Here is a 25,115-nt window from a genome sequence, read left to right as displayed (position 1 = left end):
GTACATGAAACTTTGTGTGAGTGTGTGTTTTAATGCCCCCATAGTGTCTTTAATTCATCTGTCCAAACTTCTTGCATTTTACCACCTTATAATAATACGAGTATCTTATTCTATTATTTAAGACTCAACTAAATCTATTTTCAGTGATCTCTTGGCCCCTGAGTCACCATTAGAACTCAGGAGATTGAAAGTGGACTGTAAGGGAGAAGTGGTTATTTTACATATCTCTGGTGGGTTGTCTTTGAGGTGTTAGAACCACCAGTGTCAGGGGAGTGGGGAAGGGAAATGGAGCCAGTACCCTCGCTTGATTGACAAGTTGTTAATCCTCTGGCTACTTTCTGGCTACCATTGACTGGCTTTCAAAAAGCTACAGACAGGATTCTGAATGTGTGTTCTCTCTGGTGGGTGTAATTGTGAGTACTTTGGAAGACCCTATGTGGGACTTTGCTCTGCACTGTTTCTTGTTGTGGAAGATACTGCTTGAACTCATCTTCTCCATGCCTATCTCAATCCTGTCCAAAATGAAATCTCTCTCTAAATCTGGCCTCCTCTCTCCTAACCATGCCACTGTATTGATTGAGGAGACAGTGCCATGATGATGGTGGGGCTGGTTCTAGCACCTTTAGAAGAGGCCCTCAAAGAAAGTGGCTGAATTCAAAGGTTAGACTTTTAAACTTCGATTTTTATCTACTGACCAATTTTCTTTCAACATTGCACCTTGGTCACAATTCTGGTATAATTGAGGGGAAAAAAATTCCCGGGATATAAACTATGATTGGTATTAACACTTCCAAATTCTTTCAACTGCATATAGTAATTTTCCTCATTTTAGCTAGTTCCAAGATGGCCTATTGTGTGATGGTCTCCTACTGTTTTTCTCTATGTTGTACATAAAATGCACAAAAATGGCATTTATTAATAAAAACACTTCTAATCATCTAACGCACTCAGTCCTATGATTTATGCATTATTAAATACATTTGAAAATAATACTTTGCTTTCAGCTTTTTCTGTGTTTTGACTGATACTTATTCATCTCCCCGATCTTTCTTAATATGTTAATTTCTTTTAACATCTTAATATCTCTCTTAACATATAGTTAGTGTTTATTCATTAATCAAGATTTATATAGTTTATGCAATGTGCCATGTACTGGCTTGGAAAATATAAAATCAACAATGAGCAAGACAGACCCTGTTTCTTTTTTACAGTATATATTTCCTACAAGTCTAGATACTGTTAAATTAATTTGGTGTTAGCATTGTCTCAGAAGTGCTAGTATTAGATAGAAAAATGATAATGGAAGATTTTTTAGCAAAGCATTAAAATGAGAAATTTACAGCCAATATAATCCTTAATGTCCAAAGATAAATGCAAATATAACCTCACTAATTGTATCTCTCACATTACTATTAAAAATGTCTCAGCTATCTAATTTTGAGTAAAAGGGAATATCTGAGCTCTCATTAACACTTAGCATTTTCTGTTCGATCATTTACATGCACCACATCAAATGTTTATCTCCCTTGCACTTTGGAAGGCAGCTATGCTCACCACTATACCACCAACGCTCCCTTGCACTTTGAATATTGAAAAATATTCCTGAAGAATATGGACTTTATCACATCTTAAATCATGGGGCACCTGGGTGGTCCAGTCGGTAAAGCATCCGACTTCTGCTCAGGTCATGATCTTGCGGTTTGTGAGTTCAAGCCCCGCCTTGGGCTCTGTGCTGACAGCTCAGAGCCTGGAGCCTCTTTCACATTCTGTGTCTCCCCCTCTCTCTGCCCCTCCCATGCTCATGCTCTGTCTGTCTCTGCCTCTCAATAATAAATAAATGTTAAAAAAATTTTTAAGAAGAAATGTTAAATCATTACCATAATGCTGTACTGTAAATAAAATTCAAAAATCAAAAACAGGGCCAAAAAACCTATATTTCATCCTTAATAAGAAAAATGTGTAGTGACAGAAAAACAAGTGCAAAGAATCATAATAACGTTGGTGCAATGGACAGTTGCGGAACACTTATGAGTTTGTTAGTATAAATGTAATGCAATCAAGGACATATGGAATAGAGTCACACAGATTAGAATCCGTATCCTGTTATACCTTTGCAGAACTGAGCATCGTTTAAGGTCTTGAAGTCCCAGCACCCCTATTTTAAAATAGGAATTTTTATGTCTAGCTCATGTAATTCAAACAGATTCTCTGAGATTCCAATGCACAAATTTATGTAGTTTCATGTACTATAATAAATACTGCAGTGCATAGTGTTATTGTCAATTATGGGTATTTTCTGTCATTTATTAAATGAACAACATGAGCTAAACATTTTTGTGTTTGGATTATTTGGAGATCAGTTGAATATAACTGATATAATAAAAATTACTCAATTTTAAGTAAGAATTTATATTAAACATTCTGTAAGATGTAAAGAATGCATACTTATGTTTTAATCACTTCAGTAGAACCATGTGTAAGTCAGGGACTTAGCTCCTGGCACATCTTAAAAATTTCTAGGAGCCAATTAGCATTTTTTTCATTCCATTGCTAACACTCCTAACCAATGTGTCTACTTATAGACAATATTGCATTTGTTGCCTCTTATAGCTCTATGATTATCATCATATAAAGTCTATGTCCTTAATTTTTGGTTATGTTTATAACAACATTCATAGATGTAGCAAATAAACTAAGCAAGGAAACAAAATCTTCTTAAATTAGAATAGAGTAAATTCTTACCATTAAACAACCAGCATCATTTGAGGTTTTCAGAAAGTGAAGGCCACCCACCATAATAAGGCAGCAAAATGTACAGAATACCAGTTTTCTTTGGTTAAAAGGTGAAAGTTGAAAAATTTTGTTGATGCTTTAACCATATGACAGATTTAAGAGTGCTTTGAAAAATAGTGTATACAGTGCACCATATATTCATAAATTTCCATTAAAATTATTATTTTTGCTAGTATATATTAAATATGAGTAGAAATAATTTGCACGTCTTTTACCCTCTTAGCATTAATTTCCTCATGCCAGCACTCTTCCACTCAAATTTCTATGGCACAGACATTATTCCTCCCAAAATAATTTAATCAAAATTTAACAAAAACATGTACCGTATATACCAGTCACTCCTTGTCTGGAGAGTGCTAATGGTAGCTACCAATGTCCATGAAAAGAAAAAGTTTATTCTCATATAACATAAATTATCTTAAAACACAGAAACCTACACATAAATAAGCAAAATAAAATTTTAAAGTAGTAGGAAGATAAGAATAATTAAGTGTAAGAAAAAAACCAGGATACCTAGAGAATGTTTTATGGATGAGGTGACATTTTAATGACAATTTGAAAGAAATGGTGAATAAGTGATGCTAATGTCTAGGCAAAGAAGATTATACTCAATGAAAATAGCAGGTGCAAAGCCCTGAGGTAGGAATTTGCTAGGCATGTTTATAAACAGCAAGCGGCCACTATGGCTTGATCAGAATGACAAGAGAGAATAATAGAAGATGAGGTCAAAAGGTAACAGGAGTTTAGAAGACATTGTTGCTTATAGATCATTTTAAGAATATTGCTTGTACTCTTAGAGATATGGGACACCATTGAATATTTTTGAGACAAGAAATCTCAGAATCTGACATCGTTTAGTAGACTCACTTAGGCTGCTATATTGTGCACAGACTATAGGGATAGTAAATAAAAGCAATTTAGAACTCTATTTAGAATAATTCAGTAATGAGGTTTTTAAGCTTGGCCTAGAGGGGTTGCAGGAAGAGAAAAACCAAGAGAATATCCTGACTTTAAAGTGGAGGACATACTTCCAGCATCAGTTATGACAAGCTGTTTCAAATACTGTTGATGAGTCAGAGTATTGACTACTAGATGTATTATTGTATAAATCAACTGTGACCTTGACAGGAGCAAAAGGTCAAACAGAGTCAATATTTCTAGAAATCAAAGGAGTAGTTTTAAAAATCATATAATTAGCCACTGCTTTATCCATTATGTTTCATCAAAAATTTTTAGAATCAGTTTTTTCATTAAAATTATCTCAAAGTAATTTTTAAACCTATAATTTTAAAGCAGATTTTACATCAAAAAACCTCAGAAATCTGTTTTATCATCTAAATTATCTCATCTACTTTAGCTTTTTGAAAATGAATTTTCATCCTTGATTTTTCATCAAAATGTTCAGAACCTTGATTTTTCATTAAAATTATCTCAAGTGTAGTATTTTTTTCAATGTAAGATTTATAAACAATTTTTATTCAAGAATAACTCAGGACACTAACTCAAGCCATAAAAATTTTGGTTGATGTCTTCTTTTTGATTTTCAGTTTGGAACTCAGGCACAATTTGCATTTTCATGAGTTGACCTGCATGGAATCATTTAATATACTTTTGTGGTTTTGCCACAGGGATACTTAAATTCATTGGCATACTGACATAATCTAGTAGGGCAGAATTTGGATTTGTTAACAATTAAAGGTAAGCTAGTGCATCTATTGACAGTATCTTGTAACTGTCTTCTCAAAGAAAGAAATATTAAAGTAGTTAAAGAATATGGTCACCTACATGATGGAAAGAGATTGGCTAATAAATCTAGCCAGGTCTGGCTTAGTGTAAAAATTTTGGAATTAAGTGAGCTGGAGAAACCAGGAATATCTTTCAAACTGGGAAATAAATAATTTCTCATTTATTTTATTACTAAAGAGGATGCCCAGAGATTTGTGGGACTCCTTCATTTTGATAAAAATCAATTCCCTGTTTAAGAGAAAGGCTGGATCCTATTACCAATTCATCAAAACTTAGTTTTTAATGGTGCACTCAACAAAAATTAACATTATGAGACTATTAGGGTTTATGGCTTATGCTGCATCCTAGTCCTTCAGATTATGTTAGGTAGCACATAGGATCAAGTTACTAACGAAATCAGAATGCTGCTACTTGGAAGAGACTTCTGGAGTTGGGTATGGAAATGCTGCCTTACAGGTCACTCAGGACAATTGCTACTTGTTGTTGAGTTTTGGTTGAATGAGTTTCATTATGGAGTGGCATCAAATATTCTTAAAACCAGGAATAGCTATCATGTCTTGAGTAACAGAGATTTTTGAATAGAAAAACTCAACAGAGGTCATCAACAAATGACCTATGAAATGGCATACTCAATAGCATGCAGCAGAGAGAAACTTGGGGTAAGCTTCAGTTACCATGGTGTCAACAACTGAGCCATCCAGGACATCCCTGCTTAATTTTTATATTTATAAATCCTATAAATCTTCTGCCCCCGAGATAAAGCACACTGCTGAATTCCCTGCTAAGAGTGCCTAGATTGAGCATGATGTTTGGAAATGGTATGATAGGCCATGATGGAAGAAGGTAAAAGAAAATCTGCGCAATGGGCAGAGCTGAGGAGTCTTTATATAGTGGTGGAGGAGGGCTTAGTAACACTTAGTTGGGAGTCTTGGTTCTTAGACAATGGCCTGTAATAGAGTGAGGCAAAGAGCACTACATAATTGAAGAATAGAAAACATCTTTCTAGAAACTACCCAGAAAGTTTCCATAAAAATTTAGAGATAATTGAAACGGATTATGCAGATGCCCACTAAAAGGCCTAGTTGTTAGCTCATAAGAGGACTTGAATGCTAAGGTAAATTCCTTAATCAGATTCTTAGAAGTAGCCACCGAGTTTATGAAGTGAGTGGGTCTCTGAGATTCATGGCCATACATAGATGTATTGTATGATGGCATATCCTCTCACCACACACAATAAAACCACAAATGTAGGATGAAAGTATACCCAGTGCCAACAGAAAATAAGTTACCTAACTTGTGCCAAGACTTTATCAAAGGAGATATATGGGTGGCAAATAAGCATATGAAACCATGTTCAATATAATTAGTCCTTAAGTAAATGCAAATTAAAACCAAAAAGAGATACCACCATACAACTACCAGAGTAGCTTAAATGAAAAATGCTGACAATATGAGGTGCTGACAAGGATACTGAGCAACAGAACTGTCATAATTGGTGAGAAGAATGAAAAATGGTACAACTACTCACAAAAACAGTAACATTCTCATAAAGTTAAACTGAAATGTACCACATGACCCAGCAATCTTACTTTCGGGTATTTATCTAATAGAAATGAAAATTTCTTTTTATACGAACACCACTACAGAAATATTTATAACAGCTCTATTCATTATTACCACAGATTAGGAGTGATCCAGATATAATTCAAGGGTAAATCAATGAGCAAACAGTAGAATATCCATACTTCTCATATGAGAATACTTCTCATAATTAGAAAGGAGCTATTCATAAAAACAACAACTTTGATGAATTTCAAAAACTCTAGGCTGAATAAGTGAAGCCAGTCTCAAAAGGTTACATATTATATGACTTCATTAATGTAATATTCTGGGAAAGACAAAACTTATTATTACCTATTGTCAGGGGGGAGGAATAGGAGTAGGTATGACTAAAAGGGGCAAAAAAAGCAGTTTTTTGAAGTAATAACAACTCTTCTGTATCCTTTTTTTAAAAATATAATTTATTGTCAAATTGGCTAACATACAGTGTGTACAATGTGCTCTTGGTTTTCGAGGTAGATTCCCATGATTCCTCGCTTACATACAACACCCAGTGCTCATCCCAACAAGTGTCCTTCTCAGTGCCCATCACCCATTTCCCCCCTCCCCCTACCCCTGTCTACCCTCAGTTTGTTCTCTGTATTTAAGAGTCTTTTATGGTTTGCCTCCCTCCCTCTCTGTTTGTAACTATTTTTTTTCCCATTCCCTTCCCCCATGGTCTTCTGTTAAGCTTCTCAAATTCCACATATGAGTTAAAACACATGATATCTGTCGTTCTCCGACTGACTTATTTCACTTAGCATAATACCTTCCAGTTCCATCCACATTGCAGCAAATGGCATGATTTCATTCTTTTCCATTGCCAAGTAGAATTCCATTGTGTATATAAATTACATCTTCTTTACCCATTCATCGGTTGATGGACATTTAGGCTCTTTCCATAATTTGGCTATTGTTGAAAGCTCTGCGATAAACATTGGGGTACATGTGCCCCTATGAATCAGCACTCCTGTATTTTTTGGATAAATTCCCAGTAGTGCTATTACTGGGTTGCAGGGTAGTTCTATTTTTAATTTTTTGAGGAATCTCCACACTGTTTTCCAGAGTGGCTGCACTAGTTTGCATTTACACTGACAGTGCAAGAGGGTTTCCGTTTCTCCATATCCTCACCAGCATCTGTTGTTTCCTGAGTTGTTAATTTTAGCCACTCTGACTGGTGTAAGGTAGTATCTCATTGTGGCTTTGATTTGTATTTCTCTGATGATGAGTGATGTTGAACATCTTTTCAGGTGTCCATTGGCCATCTGGATGTCTTCTTTGGAAAAATGTCTATTCATGTCTTCTGCCCATTTCTTCACTGGATTATTTGTTTTTCAGGTGTTGACTTTGATAAATTCCTTATAGATTGTGCATACTAACCCTTTATCTGATATGTCATTTGCAGATATCTTTCCCCATTCCATTGGTTGCCTTTAGTTTTGTTGATTGTTTCCTTTGCAGTGCGGAAGCTTTTTATCTTCATGAGGTCCCAATAGTTCATTTTTGCTTTTGAGGTCAAAGAGGTTGTTGCCTGCTTTCTCCTCTAGGGTTTTGATGGTTTCCTGCCTTACATTTAGGTCTTTCATCCATTTTGAGTTTATTTTTGTGTATGGTGTAAGAACGTGGTTTAGTTTCATTCTTCTGCATATTGCTGTCCAGTTCTCCCAGCACCATTTGCTAAACAGACTGTCCTTTTTCCATTGGATAGTCTTTCCTGCTTTGTCAAAGGTTAGTTGGCCATGCATTTGTGGGTCCAATTCTGGGTTCTCTATTTAATTCCATTGATCTATGTGTCTGTTTTTGTGCCAATACCATATTGTCTTAACTCTTCTGTATCCTGAGGGGACAGTTGGTTACACAAATTTATACTTACATTAAAATTCACAGAGCTATACACCAAAATAGATTAAATTTTATATTTATTTAAAAACAGTATTAATCCCAGTAGTCTTTTAAGCATTATTCATCTTATTATTTTGTATAAAATATTGCATAAATGCTTTAAAGTAAATTACTGAAAGATATCTGAGAAGTCTATTGCAAGGAAATATTGAGGTCAGAAGGTAAACTAGTGAGAAAAGGTGAGCTAGTAAGCATGCCTATAACTCTTCCAGAGATTTCCTTGAAAACATGCCCACAGACAAACCTCTTAAACACATAAGTGATATTTACCAACAGAAAAATAATAGGGAATCTTTTACCTAAGAAATACCTTTGGCAGGATTCATCTGATATGACTAGGTCTCATAGAATACATAAAGCTGAAATTTATTGACTTGTGGGCATGTTGGCTAGAAACTTCCATGAAAGCTGAGGGTTTAGTAGAAAAATGATAGGGAAATATTCCAAAAAGAAAGCATCTCTCTGTGAAAGCAATATTTTCATGTACCAGTTAAATATTACACGTTAAATCAGATCCAGAATACATCCTAATGCAAAACAGAAAGACTCTTTAGGGTGCTTGTTGACAGTCTTGGAGTTCTTTCCCAAGAAAAGAGGTCTTTATTAGCCTCAAGACAGCCTGTATATTTTGAAATATTAATAAAATTTGGTACTGGTTAATATATATGAATCACATAATTCTGGCTCAACATTTTAATATTTGGTGTTTCTTAAATTATGAAAAGTCCTTCACCAAAAGTCTTTGCCTTCTAGTTTTGTTCTGTTTCTTGTTTATTTGTTTGTGTTTTATTTTGTTTTAAATAGGCTCTACACCCAGTGTAGAGCCCAAGGCAGGTCTTGAACTCCCAACCCTGAGATCAAGACCTGAGCTGAGATCAAGAGTAACACATTTAACCCATTGAGCCACCCAGGCATCCCAGTTCTTTTTGTCTTTAATTGAGGTTTAATTACAGAGTAAAATGTACGAATTTGAAGTGTACATTTGAAATTGCATAGTTACATACACAACACCAAAATGATAGAACATTTTTATCTGCCTAAAATGTTCCCTTCTATCTAGTTTTAATTTGCATTTCTGTAATAATGAGGAATATTAAGCACCTTTTAATAATTGCAGAGCAATTTGCATTTACTTTGAATTGTTGATTCATCTCTTTTGTTCCTTTTTTCTCTTGTGCTATTTTTTTTGCGTCTCAAATTATAGGAGATCTTTATTATTTAGGCCTCTTATTGTTTTATTTTCCCCAGTGTTTTATCATTTTTTTTTGTTTTTGTTTAAGGTATTATTTTTTCATGTAGCTTCTCTTTTTATTATGTAGTAAACTTATTTATATTTTCTGTCATGGACTTGGGTTCTGTGTTGTAATAGATTTTTCCAATCTTGCCTTTTAGATTTTGCATAACGTTCTATTTAAATATTTGATCAATTTGTATTCTAAAGTGTGTTAGTTATTTTATGTATTTACACCAGGATGTTAATTTGACATACAGAAGGTACAGATACATTGCATTTGTCATGAAAACTCAATTTTCCACTCCAGAGCAAAAATAGATAACATTACATCCTTGATTTTTATAATGAAAATGAATGATAGAAGAACACTTTTTGCCTACAATTAAAATTGACTTTAGAGTAAATCGTAGGACATTAGAGTTTATGTATGATATAATCTTTTCAAACAAAGCCACCCACCCCAACATTGATTGAAAACCATAAGTAAGCCTCAGTGAACATTTCTAATGATGTGGAAATATGATTTCAAAAGGATCATATTCCACGGTTAGAAATAGTACACAATTCTTCTTTTAATGAACCAAATTTTATTTCCCTTCAGTTCTCATTTTTTTATCCTAGTGTTTGTTTTTTTTCCCACAATGCTATAAGAATAATACTATCATTTAATTGACTAACAAAAATTTCAGGTCAGTTGGTAAATATCTCATAACATTCTCTTTTCCAAGGTAATCTTTCTCAATTAATTCAGTGACTTCTCATAAGATATTATTTCTAGTCCCTCACATCCTGATTATTCAAACCTTGGACACTCTAGTTTTCCAATGTGCTTTTTTTTTTTTTTTTTTTATGTTGATATATCTAAGCCTAATTAAGTGTAGCAATTACTTTTATTGTACTTCAATTAATTAACATTACCTAAAAGTTTATTTACATTTCTCATACTGTGGCCTTTTTGTTGTAGCTAATGTACTGTCTTTTCTCTATAGATTATAACTTATTCAGAACTTCTACATTATCCTTTTTAAAAATAAAATAATTTTTGATTATCTGGCAAACTCATTTAAACAATTGCTTGGTCTATGTGTACTAGAGTATGGTCCTCTATGGCCCTTAATCCAATCTCAGAGCTTTAACTCTTTTTTTTTTTTTTTTGTAAAAATGTTAGCAGCTTTAATAAATAAATGCATTCCTTCTCTTGAATCAGAATGTGATTTCAATCAAATGCTTATTTTAATATCTACCTTTGGAATAGTACAGAATGATTCAAAATTTCCATCTTATTATCCATTAAATATTTAAAATTAGCTTTCCAGATAAAATTTGCTTTCAAGCATTAAAGTTAGATAAAATATTAGGCTAAAACCTACCAAGATAAAGATCTTATATTTTCTACTTCTCTCAGAAAATCCATGCTTGTCATGGTATTATAGATTCCATACTATCTTACTTTATATTCATATGTTTATACTTATTTATATTTGATCAAATAAGTTTAAATGCCTTCATAATGACTGATTAGAAGTCAAGGTAGTAATTTCACATTTATGACATTTTGCTTAAGATAATTGGAAATAGCTATTGTTATTTTCTATCTACAGTCTTCTAAATATTAGCCTATTTCTGTTCATTTTTCTCTTTAATTTCCCCAATGCATCAATACCCTAAAAATACAGTGATCACTGGTATAGTGGGCATAGTTTTTCTGTGACTCATAGCTACAAAGAATGCATTTTATAGATATTAAAGATCAATAACGCCTCTATAAATATAAGCTACAGATGAATGGCCTGTCATTATAAACTTGTGTTCAAGAAATAACCATGCATGAATAATTCCATGTTAGTTAGTCAACCTTAATTAAAATGAGTTCTCTATCTAGCTAATTTGTGTCTTGTTTGTTAAGTGAATGGCAGGCAGCATCCTTAGCTGTAATTTGGATGACTAATTAATTGATATCACTCTCTTCTATGATTGAGGTTTGAATTATCCAGTAACTGGTATCTATCATATGAATAAAGAATCTTAATTTCATAAAGGGGCTTAGGAAAGGTGTAATATCATATTAGTTGGTAGGAGGGTTAGATGAATTATGACAGTTTTAGAAAATTAAAGGAATATAGAATCTCCATATGAGATAATTAAGAAAAAAGAACTGAAAAAATGTTTTAAAAACATAAATTCCTTGCCTACAGTTTTAGGAACCAACCTTACGGTCTAGCAAAATGTTTGATTCTTCTGGAACAAAAATGCAATGGTTGATTAGTTCCTCTAAGAAAATGTAGTAGTCTAGACAATCATTTTCATTATATCAGTCACCACTTCTGATTCTTGAAATTTAGGAACATCTCAGAAGAACCATGGTTAAAGATTACATGAAAAATATGTGTAGAAATGGAAATTAAAACATCCTATTCAGGGCAACATAGCCATTCAATCCCGACTATTGAGAGAGTATGGCATGTAAATGAACCGCTATCATCTAAATGTTTACGTCATCCCCAAAATTCATATGTTGAAATCCTAACCACAAAAGATAATGGTATTAGGAGGTGGGACTTTTAGGAGATGCTTGTTATAGGGTGGGGACTTTGTAAATGGGATTAGTATTCTTATAAAAAGATTCCCTGGCCTTTTCTACCAAGTGAGATCAGTGAGAAGTCATCTACTATGAACCAGGAAGAGGGTTCTCACCTGAACATAACCATCTTGGTGCCATGATCTTGAACTTCCCAGCCTCCAGAATTATGAGAAATAAATTTCTGTTATTTGTAAGCCAATCAGTCTGTGGTATTTTGTTATGTCAGCCTCAAACAGACTGAAGAAACATACCCTTTGCAATTCCAAACAAGATTTTTTTTCAGTTTCATAGCAGAATAAAAAATAGACACTAGAAAATGTGGAAAATTAATATCTTTTAGACATTTAATATTATTTAAAAAACAAAAGTTTAACTTTTTTCTCAGTTGGCAAGAATGTGTCTGTGTTTATGTGTTTGCATAAAGTATATGATAATATGTACCCTGAAATCACAGTAGAACTTCTGTGTTAAATTGACTAGTACACATTCTCCAAAGTTCACGTGCTGGGTAAATATTGTAGATGTAATTATCAAAACCCCAAAATGATAGATGACCTTTTGCCTTTTGTGGTCAGAAAAGTGGGCTTCTTTAAATAGCTCTGACATCTTGGATAAATCATTTAATCTAAATTGGGCCAGAGTTTCACACAATAAAATGAAGATATTTCAGTAATTTCTGCTGTTTCTTACAATTCTAAAATTCTACATTTTAGGATATATCTTTTGTGTGATGGTAACTATTTTAATTTAATCCATAAAGAATGGAAAGTCACTGTTGTTTTTAAATGCCTCATTTTGATTATATTTTTAGATCACAAAGATAAGTGCTTTTGAAATTTACCACCAATGTTTCCTCAAATATTTTACCATAATGAATCAAAGATTTTATTAACTGGTGTAATTGAGACACTTGAGTTTTCTCAAATTCTTTAGACAAAGCAAATGTATTAAATTTGAATCTTTTCCTTTACTCCGAACACTTTCTTAATCCATTCAATCTCATGCTTACCTAATGTCTAATACATACTAGAAAAATTAAAAAAAAACACTTTTTGTTAAAACAGACTCAAGTAATTTTCAAAAAAATAACAAAAGCAAAATCTAATTTCTATAAATTTGGTACAGAACACATCCTCATTAAATTATCTTTTGTTAGTTTTTCTTGGCTAGAAAATACTAAATTTTAACAAGAGAAGAAATATTCCTTTCCTTTAGTTAAGTCAAGCTTAAAAACTTGACTTAAAAACTAATAACAAGTTTAGTTATCTTGTTCCTGAACAGTACAGAAATTACATGTATGTTATACCATCTGTATAATATGTAGTCAGAATATTCTTCACCTTCCAAATTATAGCTTTTATTGAAAGCTACTCCTTGTACTGCAGATGGCTAAAGGTTTTAAAACAGATTTTATTTAAAAAACATTTTTTTTTTCTTAACGTTTTATTTATTTTTCAGACAGGGAGAGACAGAGCATGAACAGGGGAGGGTCAGAGAGAGGGAGACACAGAATCGGAAACAGGCTCCGGGCTCTGAGCTGTCAGCACAGAGCCCGATGCGGGGCTCGAACTCACGGACCACGAGATCATGACCTGAGCGAAGTCAGCCGCTCAACCGACTGAGCCACCCAGGCGCCCCAAAACAGATTTTAATAGTCAATAATGAATCCTTTTATATCTGTCTCCTGATATTTGTGATCTACGGATGAGTTATTTCACATTTTTTTTTAATTCAGTTTTCTCACACGTAAAATAAAAGTAAATTCTTTTTACCAAAATGAATATTAAAATGTATAACAAAGAATAGATAAGAAACATTAAAAATATAAGATATTTATAGTCTCCATCATTTTCATGATCATTATTACCCTAATAATTTTTGTTGAAGTTAATTACCCTTATTTAAATCCTGGGCTCTTTCTAATCAATTAGAGAATATGTTCAAAAGCTGAAATGAATTTGAAGAACTGCCATTTGTTTTTTTTTTTTTTCTACGCTATTCTTTTGCTGAATAAAATTGATAGTATGGCTGTTGATCCCAACAATTTGGAAAATATTATTTATCATTCAACATATCAATCAATTTGTGTACACTGTGATTCTTATTTTTATTAGCAAGTTAGCAAATTCATATTACTATAAAATATGAAATAATGAAAATATAAAAAATATATTAAATATCTGAACTCTGGTCCTGTATCTTCTGATTGTCAGAGAAAAGAAGACCATTTTAGTATATAATTTTTTTTTAAAAAGCATTTAAATGAGGGCTCCTGGGTGGCTCAGTCAGTTAAGTGTCTGACTCTTGATTTTGGTTCGGGTCATCATCTCATAGTTAATGAGTTTGAATCTTGTGTTGGGCTTCACGCTAATGTCATGGAACCTGCCTGGGATTCTCTCTCTCCCTCTCTCTGCCCTTCCCCTGCTCATGCTCTCTCAAAATAAATAAATACAACATTTTTTTTAAAAAGCATTTAAGTGAAACCATATACAATACACTATATTTACACTTTGTTCTCTTTATTTTTAACAAATATCTTGTTGATGTGTTCAAGTATTATTCTGTTTCCCCTTCCTTTACTCTCATTGATATTGTTTGCAACGTCTGCTTTAGCATATTAGAGTAGACTTGACAGTTGTTTATTTCTTATCTGTCAATGTTGTAAAGAAAGTAAAAGTGACGAGCTTTCCTTTGCTTGTTAAATATTTTTTGCAGACACTTTTATCTATCTTAACACTATCCATCTCTACTTCATTCTTGAAAATAGAATCTTGATTTAGTTTAGTGCGGCAAAATGCAAAGCAGTCATGGTGATCACACCCTGATTTCTCACTTTCCCCATTAAAGTGTGGATTTGAGGCATGATTTTACCCAATAAGAACAAATAAAAGCAGTGGTAGTCATCATAATCTTTTACTTTTCTTAGAAAAAATATAAAACACACTAGCACCCTTCTCTGCATGTATTTCTTCCTCTGGATCTGACTGCTTCTGTAGTGACTGGAGCTGCAGCAGACATCTTGCATCTGGGGGGAAGGCCAAGTTAATCACAGACACATTGGCCCTGAAAATACTAACAACCTCCTGCTGACTGTATGAGAAAAATATATTGTGTTCTTTATTTTACTGTGTTCTTAATAATATGAACAATGAAGTGTTCTGTTTGTTAGGAGTACATTCCACTGTAAGAAACAGAAAAACTTAATTGATGGTGGCTTAAACAAACAAGTATTATTTATTCTCACAGGATCAAAAACTCCTTGGAGTAAGGAATTGAGGCGTTTTATTCAGCTTTTCAAAAATGCTACGAGGGACCCAGTATTTTACTGTTCTTCCACATAGCCAACCTGCCATATCCCTTAGAGGGATAACCTTCTCATACTGGATACCTCACAGTGCAAAACTGGTGCTCTAGGTTCGAACATCATGTCTATTTTTAAAGCAGCAAGAAAGGAGGCAGGTATTGACACCAGTTGTCACCTGGCCTTTAATAAAAAAAGAAAGAATTCCACATGCAACTTTTTCATACTTCTTACTGGGTTGAAGTTGGTTAGATAGACAATTCTAACCCAAAGGAAGTCTGGAAAAGTAGTTATTTAGTTGGGCACTTTGCACGGATAAATATAATCAAGATTTTGTACAGGAAAATGGGAGAGGAGGAGTTAATATTGAGCACCAAACTAACAGTTTAACAGAAGTATTTTTGTCCCTTTGATTGCATCCTCTATCCAAATATTTACTATAGACCTGATTTTATGTCATTTAATTGTTAACTCCTATTTCCTACCACACAATCCTCTTTAAGTATTTCTCAACTTTTCTCTCCTAGGCCAACCAGAAGTGTAAGCTTAAAGGTTTTAATTTAATTTTTGTTATCTTCTGTCTCATTTCATGTCTTACTGGAACAACCTCTACTTTAAACCCTTTACCTCCATTTCCAAACTCCAGTCCCACTTTTCCTTTTTTTTTTTAATGTTTTATTTATTTTTGAGACAGACAGAGAGAGAAAAAATGCAAGTGGGGGAAGGGCAGAGAGCGAGGAGGACAGAGGATTCTAAGCGGGCTCTGCCAGTGAGCCCTCTGTGGGGCTCACAAAGCACAAGATCATGACCTGAGCCAAAGTCTGACAACCAACTGAGCCACCTAAGTGCCCCTCCTTTTTAAAAATAATACAAGGGAACTGACTTTTTGCAATATCTATACTAAAATTTTCTTGTTTTCCCCAAATAAAAAAATACTATAGTGCCTTTGAATAAACTTCATAGAAAACTATGAAGTCTAGTAGAGGAAAATATAAAAGTTAGATGTGGGCTTTAAAAAACAAAAATCCTAACAAGAAATTATAAATTTTATCATATTGAAATGATGGGGTTAAGCACAAAATATTATTTCTGAATACATAAATACAAAAGGAATAGAAAATAATTACTTTTACCATTTCTACAAAAATACTTCATTTTCTTAGGTACAGAATAACAGAGTCTAAATAAGAAAACAGAAACAATTTCAAGTGTTTAAAACGGAGAAAAGTGAACATAGAAAACTGGCTGCGTGAGTGGTGGAAGACCCGAGTGCCAGATAGAGAGCAGGGAATTGACCCAGAAATTAGTACCAGAAGGAAGCCATTAGCTAGCTGGAATGGAGGGATAGAGAGTCTCAGGAGTTAAATTTATAGATGGAAGGCAGAACCAATGAAGGCCTGTCCAGAGAAGGGAAGCACAGAACAGGATGGAGCTGTACCAGAGATGCTGCCCTAGACAGCCATCTCCAATAAAATACCCACCTTCCTCTCTTTTCCTTTCCCTTCCCAGCCTTCTGCAATGTTCCCCATTAGCCAAAACCACTCAGAAGCACATGGCACCAGAGCCTGGGAAACAGCCTGAAGGGGTCTGCACCCCTGAAAAACAGAATGGAGGGTGAAGAAGAAGAAAGATCTGTGGGATAACAACTTGAGTCTCAGCTGGAATATCTCAGTCATTTCCTGCCAGGTTCTGAAATTAAAATTTTGGAGTTAAGGGGGCATGGTGGAGGCAGGGAAGAACACAACAAACAAACTGAAATAATACATGGAGATATCAAAAATATATTTAGATTTTAGAAAAATTCATATTTAAACTCTCAAAGTTTAACAAATAGTTTTCAATGAGATGTTTAATAGCATTTTCATTATCTGACTCTTCAAAACACCTGGCAATACCAAAAACATATTTTGAAAAATACATTTTATTTTTTTTTTGTATTCAGGGGACTCTGAAATGAATGAATTAGTAATATTTTATTTCCTTTAATTCAAATCTTTTATTCAATAAAGAAAGAAAATTAATACAAGCCCATACTAATTTATATAGTCAATTAGTCAACGATGTTTAATCATTATATTTACATACTAAGCATTTAAAAAATATCTGTTTGTGGGGAATATACTGGATATTGGAGTATACTGCAAGATACTGGAGGCTACTCAAGCAAGAGTCAAAATAATATTTCTTTTACTGATGAATGAGTAAACATTAGCCTGTTTTTCACCCTTAGGTTGTACAATATCATTAAGCTACTGTACCTTGGAATTATCCATGTTTTTCAAACCCTATTAACAGAAATTAATTCAGTGAAGTAAAGTGGCATTTTCTCCCAAAGTCCATTATATGTGAACATAGCTCATGATAGTGATCAATTTCACAACTTATTCATCCAAACATCTTGCATTAACATGGTCTGAATTTATACTAAAAACAATAATATATTGCTGAAAAATATACTAACATTAGCATATTTATAAACCAAAATCTTAAGAAGATAATGTAGTGTCTCAAGATTATCATACTTAGGAGAGAAGTCACAAAAGATATTTAACTTGTAATTCAAAATGGTAATAATATAGTAAATCATGAAAATGTTTTAATCTCTTATTGTGTAGGTCAATGAAATTGTGATTAGTATGAGTTTGGAGGCAAAACATCTTATATATCCTGAGTTACTTTTGTCTTTATAATGAGAAGTAGAGATCCCAGGGCTAACCGTCAACTCAACCAAAATAATTGCATGAATTTGGAAGAAATTATGTCCCATGAACCATTTTTCACAATTCTTCCTAAAACAAGTGAACAGTGTGTGTTTGACAGAAAGATTATACTATAGGCTGAATTGTCTGCCCCCAAACTTCATATTTTGAAGTTCTAACCTGCAGTATCTGAGAATTTGACTATATTTGGAGACAGAATCTATAGAGATGATAAAGTTACAATGAGGTCAGTAGGATGGCCCTGATCCAAGATGGCTAGTGTCCTCATAAGAAGTGGAAATTAGAACACAGACCCATACAGAGGGAAGACCATGAAGACCATGTGAATATGCAGAGAAGATGGCCATCTACATGCTGGGAAGAGTGGTCTCAGATGACAGCTGGATCTCAGACTTCTACCATCCAGAACTGTGAAAAAAAGTATTTCTGTTGTTCATGCCACCTGGTCTCCAGTAACTTTTTGTTATGGAAGCCCTAGAAAACATATACCGATCGAAAAAACAAGACATTTTAATAAGTCAAGTAAAAAGATAATTATCATATTGATAATATACCCTTCTGCATAAATTCATTTCTGTCCTCAGCTTAAATCTGCTAACATAGTATTATCAACAAGGAGAACTCAATTCTAGACCCAATTCTGACATACCATTTAGTTCTGCATTAGCCAAATGCAGTTTGTTGAAGGAAAATATGGAACAATTATGTAAGATGTGAACATTCTTTGGCCTTTGGTTCCAATTTTCAGGTTACAAACTACTGAACATTTCTTTCCCATCTTTATATTATCATCTTATTTTGTATTATTTTCAAGGTCTATCTATACTTTCATGTAGTGAATATCTTACTGAAAGTGACTTTACACTATCTGTGGAATAATATATGATTATTTCTAAAATTCATAATTTGACTTGTTTATAAAGGAAAAATATTTTTTTCCTTTATAAATTTCATGCATTTATAAGTATAATGCATTTTAAATTAGTTCTTAACAGCAAGGCAAGGTGAAGAATTTAAAGGCAAATGACATACAAATTATAAGAAGATTGAAGATGATAGCAACACTGGTTATTATACAGAAAAAAGGAAACTGTAGAATCATAGAATCATTGAATCACCTAAATGTCAGAGTCTGTAAACTTGCAAATTTGAACCCCATTTGATATTATTTTACCCTCTAGCTCAGGAGTTGTAGGTGAAGTGAAACAGCTGTAAAAGTCTAGGGTTTTGAAATCATGCTGCTGAAGCACAGGTTATATATACATTAGATTTATTTATTTTATTATATATTTTCCCATAAATAAATGTTCTTCCACAGGCAGATTAATCAGTTTGCTATCTCTACGGAATTCAATGCATATTGCCAAGAATGCTATCTAAAACAGGGTCTTCCCTCAAAACCACCCCCATTCTCTATCAACTGTCTACATGCTCCTCAACCTCCAAGGATTTGCTAAGGCCTCATTTCTTTCAGAAGCCACCCCAGGTCATAGTGAGATCATGTAGATTTTTAATTCTTCTGACCACTGAGTCGTCATAGTCTTTGTGCCATAAAGTACTGCAGGATGGCCTCATTTGACACTGGAACTTCACCCATGAGATTTTTATTAGGCCTGGGATATATGAAAAATGTCATTTTTAAAATATATCTGGTGATGTCTTAGAGTAATGTCAGCAAAATAGTGGTATAGGCAGCTGTAAGCTCTCATACATTCACAGAATCATCAAAAAAATAAAAAAAGGCATAGGGGCACCTGGGTGGTTCAGTTGCTTAAGTGTCTGACTGTTGATTTTGGCTCAAGTCATGATCTCACAGTCATGAGATCAAGCCCCAGGTCAGGCTGGGCATGGAGCCTGCTTAAGATTGTCTCTCTCCCTGGGTGCCTGGGTGGCTCAGTCTGTTAAGCATCTGACTTTAGTTCAGGTCATGGTCTCGTGGTTCATGAGTTCAAGCCCCACATCTGGCTCTGTGCTGACAACTTAGAGCCTGGAACCTGCTTCGGATTCTGTGTCTCCCTTTCTCTCTGCCACACCCCCACTTGTGCTCTGCCTCTCAAAAATGAATAAACGTTAAAAAAAAATTAAGATTCTCTCTCTCCCTCTCTTTCTGCCCGTCCCCACCTCAAAATCAAATCAAAAAAATAATAAAATTAAATTAAATTTTAAAACACAAGCATAAACTGTCAAAATCATGTTGTCAAACCTCTGGAAAATAGTCAAAGGTTTACATCAACTAAGTGAAACTGAATCAAGAAACATGCAAGTTGAAAATGTCAAGAAAGCCTTGTGGTAGTTTTACTTGCCTTTACCATAGCACCTCCATGATTCAGCAGCAGTCTTAAAGTGGCAGCAGCCGATATTCCCAATGTGGAGCCTTGGTCTCCAGTTCTAGATAGAGCACAGCAGACCTTATTCACAAATTACTGTGTAAATCGGTTCTGACTCCTCTGGGAGATACCTGAAGGACTGACACAAGGTGTTTGCCTGTTTTGTATAACTTAGAAATCAGACTGGAAAAGTGGTAGGCATTGCTCAAAAATACTACAAAGTTAACTAACAAACAGCAGATTCATGGGGCAAAAGATACAAATATTACATTATAACATTAATATGCAGAATCTAAAAAATCCAAACTCGGGGTGCCTGGGTGGCGCAGTCGGTTAGGCGTCCGACTTCGGCCAGGTCACGATCTCGCGGTCCGTGAGTTCAAGCCCCGCGTCGGGCTCTGGGCTGATGGCTCAGAGCCTGGAGCCTGTTTCCGATTCTGTGTCTCCCTCTCTCTCTGCCCCTCCCCCGTTCATGCTCTGTCTCTCTCTGTCCCCCCAAAAAAATAAATAAACGTTGAAAAAAAAAATTAAAAAAAAAAAAAATCCAAACTCATAGTAACAGAAATTACAGTGGTGGTTAGCAGGGATTGGGGGTAGAGGAAATAGGGAGATATTGGCCAAATAATACAAACTTCCAGTTACAAGATGAATAAGTTCTGAGAATCTAATGAACAGCATAGTAATTATAGTTAATAATACTGTGTAATATACCTGAAAGTTTCTATGAGAGTAGATATTAAATGTTTTCACCATAAAAAAGAAATTTTAATTATGTGAGGTGACGGATGTGTAAGCTAACACTATGGTGGTAATTATTTTACAATATGTAAGTGTTTCAAATCAACATCTTGTACATCTTAAACTTATATAATTTTTAATGTAAATTATATCTCAGTAAAGGTGGGGGAGAGAAAGAAAGCAACATCACACACACACACACACACACACACACACACGAAACAGATAATTGAACAATGCTGTAATCCACCAGACTTAACAGACATGTATAAAACAGCCCACCAAAACAATAGTGGAATATACTTTCTTTTCAAATGCACATGGAATATTCTCCAGAATATACCATATACTACACCAAAAAAATTTTCTATTAAGTTTAAAAAGTGTGAAATTAAAGTGAGAAATGAGGGGTAGCTGACTGCTGGTTGGTGAGAGCACAGAGTTCTGATCCTATAGACTGGGAAACTGTATAACACCATTTTCATCTCTCCAGTGCTTGCACATACATGCAAATGTGCGCCACACATATCCACACAAATAAGCTAAGCAGCACCACCTAGTGGAGAACAGAGTCCTTATACCAAGCCCCATCCAACTGCACCAACCAAGCCCTAAAAGGCCAACAGAAGTCTCTCCCCCTGCTTAGTATACAGACTATAAACTGCTTTATAGTTTGACTTATAGGTGAAAATGGATGTAATTTAATTTGTATTTCATTCGGTTTTCTGGTCCATCTATTCATTTTTTTTCTTTTTCTTTTTTTTTTTTTTTTTGTTTATTCTTGGATACAGAAATAAAAAAATATTTTATTTTCAGTTTTTATAAACAAAATAGTTTTGTTTTTACTATATATTTTATTTTTTATACATTTTTATTCTATTTTACTTTTTTCATTTTATTCTATCTTATTGTCTACATTTAAAAAAATTTAAGGTTTTCTAACTTTTTTCTTTCTCTTTTCTTTTCTTTTCTTTTCCTTAATTCTCCCTTCTGTCAAGCTTCTTTCAACACCCAGACCAAAATACACCTCGGATTTAGCTTATTTTATTTGACTTTTTGTGTGTTGTTTTTAATTTTTTTTGGTTTAAAATTTTATTTTATTAATTTTTTTTCTTCCTCCAAATGACAAAACAAAGGAATTCACCCCAAAAGAAAGAAAAGGAAGAAATGACTTAATCAACACAGATATAAGCAAGATGTCTGAAAAATAATATTGAATGAAGGTAATAAGAATGCTAGCTGGGGTTGAAAAAAGTATAGGATCCCTTTCTGTGGATATAAAAGAAGTAAAATCTAGTCAGGACTAAATTAAACATGCTATAACTGATATGCAATCTTGAATGGATGCCATGGCGGCAAGAATGGATGAAGCAGAGCAGCGAATCAATGACATAGAAGACAAAATTATGGAGAGTAATGAAACAGGACAAAAGAAGGAAACTAAGGGAAAAGAACATGATATAAGAAATAGAGAACTCAGTGACACATTAAAAGGAATAACATCAGAATCATAGGGGTCCCAGATGATGAATAAAGAGAAAAAGGGGTAAAATGTTTATGTGAACAAATCATGGTAGAAAACTTTCCTAACCTGAGGAAAGACATAGACTTTAAAATCCAGGAAGCAAAGAGAACTCCCATTATATTCAACAAAAACCGACCATCAGCAAGGCATTTCATAGTCAAATTCACAAAATACACAGACAAAGAAAGAGTTATGAAAGCAACAAGGGAAAAAAGTCCCTACCCTACAGTGGAAGATAGATCAGGTGTGCAACAGACCTATCCACAGAAACTTGTCAGGCCAGGAAGGAGAGGCAAGATATATTCAATGTGCTGAATCAGAAAAAAATATGCAGCAAAGAATTCTTTATCCAGCAAGACTGTCATTCAAAATAGGAGGAGAGATAAAGAGTTTCCCAGACAAACAAAAACCAAAAGAGTTTGTGACCACTAAACCAGCCCTGCAAGAAATTTTAAGGGGGACTCTCTGAGGGGAGAAAAGGTGAAACAAACAAAAATACCAAAAGCTGCAAAAACTAGAAGGGACCAGATAACACCACCAGTTACTCCAACTCCCCAGGCAACACAATGGCAATAAATTCATATCTTTCAGTATTCACTCTAAATGTCAATGGACTAAATGCTCCAATCAAAAGGGATTGGAGAATGGATAAGAAAACATGATACATCTATATGCTATTTACAAGAGACCCATTTTAGACCTAAAAACACTTTTCAAATTGAAAGTAAGGGCATGGTGAACCATCTATCATGTTAATGGTCACCAAAAGAAAGCCAGAGTAGCCATACTTATATCAGACAATCTATATTTTAAAATAAAGACTGTAACAAGAGATGAAGATGGGCATTATATCATAATTAAGAGGTCTATCCACCAAGAAGACCTAACAATTGTAAACATTTATGCCCTCAACCTGAAATTACCCAAATATATAAATCAGCTAATCACAAACATAAAGAAACTCATTGACAATAATACCATAATAGTAGGGGGCTTTAATACGCCGGTTACAACAATGGACAGATCATCTAAATAGAAAATCAACAAGGTAACAATGGCTTTGAATGACACACTGGGCCAGATGGACTTAACAGATACATTCAGAACATTTCATCCTAACGCAGCAGAATATACATTCTTCTCCAGTGCACATGGGACATTCTCCAGAAGAGATCACATACTGAGACACAAATCAGCCCTCAACAGCTACAAAAATATCGAGATCATACCGTGCATATTTTCAGACCTCAATACTAAGAAACTCAAAATCAACCACAATAAAAAATTGGGAGAGATAAAAAATACTTGGCAACTAAGGAACATCCTACTAAAGAATGAATGGGCTAACAAAGAAGTTAAAGAGGAATTTGAAAAGTACATGGAAGCCAATGAAAATGATAACACCACAGCCCAAAACCTGTGGGATGCAGCAAAGGTGGTCATAAAAGGGAAATATATATCAATCCAAGTCTTCCTTAAGAAGGAAGAAAGGTCTCAGATACACAGCCTAACCTTATACCATAAACAGCTAGGGAAAAAAAAAGTAAATAAAACCGAAAAACCAGCAGAAAATGGGAAATAGTAAAGATTAGAACAGAAATCAATGCAATAGAAACCAAAGAAACAGTAAAACATATCAATGTAACCAGGAGCTGGTTCTTTGAAAGAATTAACAAAATTGGTAAACCCCTAGCCAGTTTTATCAAAAAAAAAAAAAAAAAAAAAAAAAAGTTAAGACCCAAATAAATAAAATCACGAATGAAAGAGAAGGAGATCACAACCAACCCGGCAAAAATACAAACAATAATAAGAAAATATTATGAGCAATTATATGCCAATAAATTGGGCAATCTGGAAAAAATGGACAAATTCCTAGAAACATATAAACTGCCAAAAGTAAAACAGGAAGAAATAGAAAATTTGAACAGACCCATAACAAGTAAAGAAATTTGAATTAATAATCAAAAATTCCCCAAAACAAGAGTCCAAGTTGAGACAGTTTCCAGGGAATTCTACCAAGTATTTAAAGAAGAATTAACACCTATTCTTTTGAAGCTGTTCCAAAAAAAAAAAAAAAAAAAATAGACATAGAAGGTAAATTTCCAAATGCATGCTATGATTCCAGTATTACCTTGATTTCAAAACTAAAGACCCCAGGAAAAAGAACTACAGACAATTTACCTGATGAATATGGATGCAAAAATTCTCAACAAGACACTAGCTAACCGGATCCAACAATACATTAAAGAATTATTCACCATGATCAAGTGGGATTTATACCTGGGATGCAGGGCTGGTTCAATATCTGCAAATCAATCAATGTGATACATCACAATAATAAAAGAAAGGATAAGAACTACATGATACTTTCAACAGATGCAGAGAAAGCTTTTGACAAAATATAGCATCCTTTCTTGATAAAAACCTCACGAAAGTAGGGATAGAAGGATCATACTTCAAGATCGTAAAAGCCATATATGAGAGACACACTGCTAACATCATCCTCAATGGGGAAAAACTGAGAGCTTTCCCCCTAAGGTCAGGAGCAAGACAGGAATGTCCATGCTAGACACTGCTATTCAACATTGTATTGGAAGTCCTAGCCTCAGCAGTCAGACAACACAAGGAAATAAAAGCCATCTAAATCAG

At 34.0% G+C, this 25,115-nt stretch overlaps 1 long non-coding RNA gene across 2 annotated transcripts in view; it reads left to right on the top strand.

Annotated features, from left to right (window-relative positions):
- The window catches only part of LOC147584247 (uncharacterized), a 312,889-nt gene that overhangs the window by 173,380 nt on the left and 114,394 nt on the right, over window positions 1-25,115 (top strand). The window contains exon 6 of one of the 2 annotated variants that reach the window (XR_015245316.1): window positions 16,666-18,167. The exons of the other annotated variant lie outside the window; for it this stretch is intronic. This is a non-coding gene — a long non-coding RNA (uncharacterized LOC147584247). Of the gene's footprint in view, window positions 1-16,665; window positions 18,168-25,115 lie in introns of those variants that run through there. 2 annotated transcript variants of the gene reach the window in all.

The sequence above is a fragment of the Puma concolor genome, chromosome A1, assembly GCF_028749965.1.
Source record: "Puma concolor isolate L17-30 chromosome A1, mPumCon1.1.hap2, whole genome shotgun sequence".
Lineage (NCBI taxonomy): Eukaryota > Metazoa > Chordata > Mammalia > Carnivora > Felidae > Puma > Puma concolor.
The sequence above is the reverse complement of the archived record's forward strand: the minus strand, read 5'-3'. Positions and strand labels throughout refer to the sequence as shown.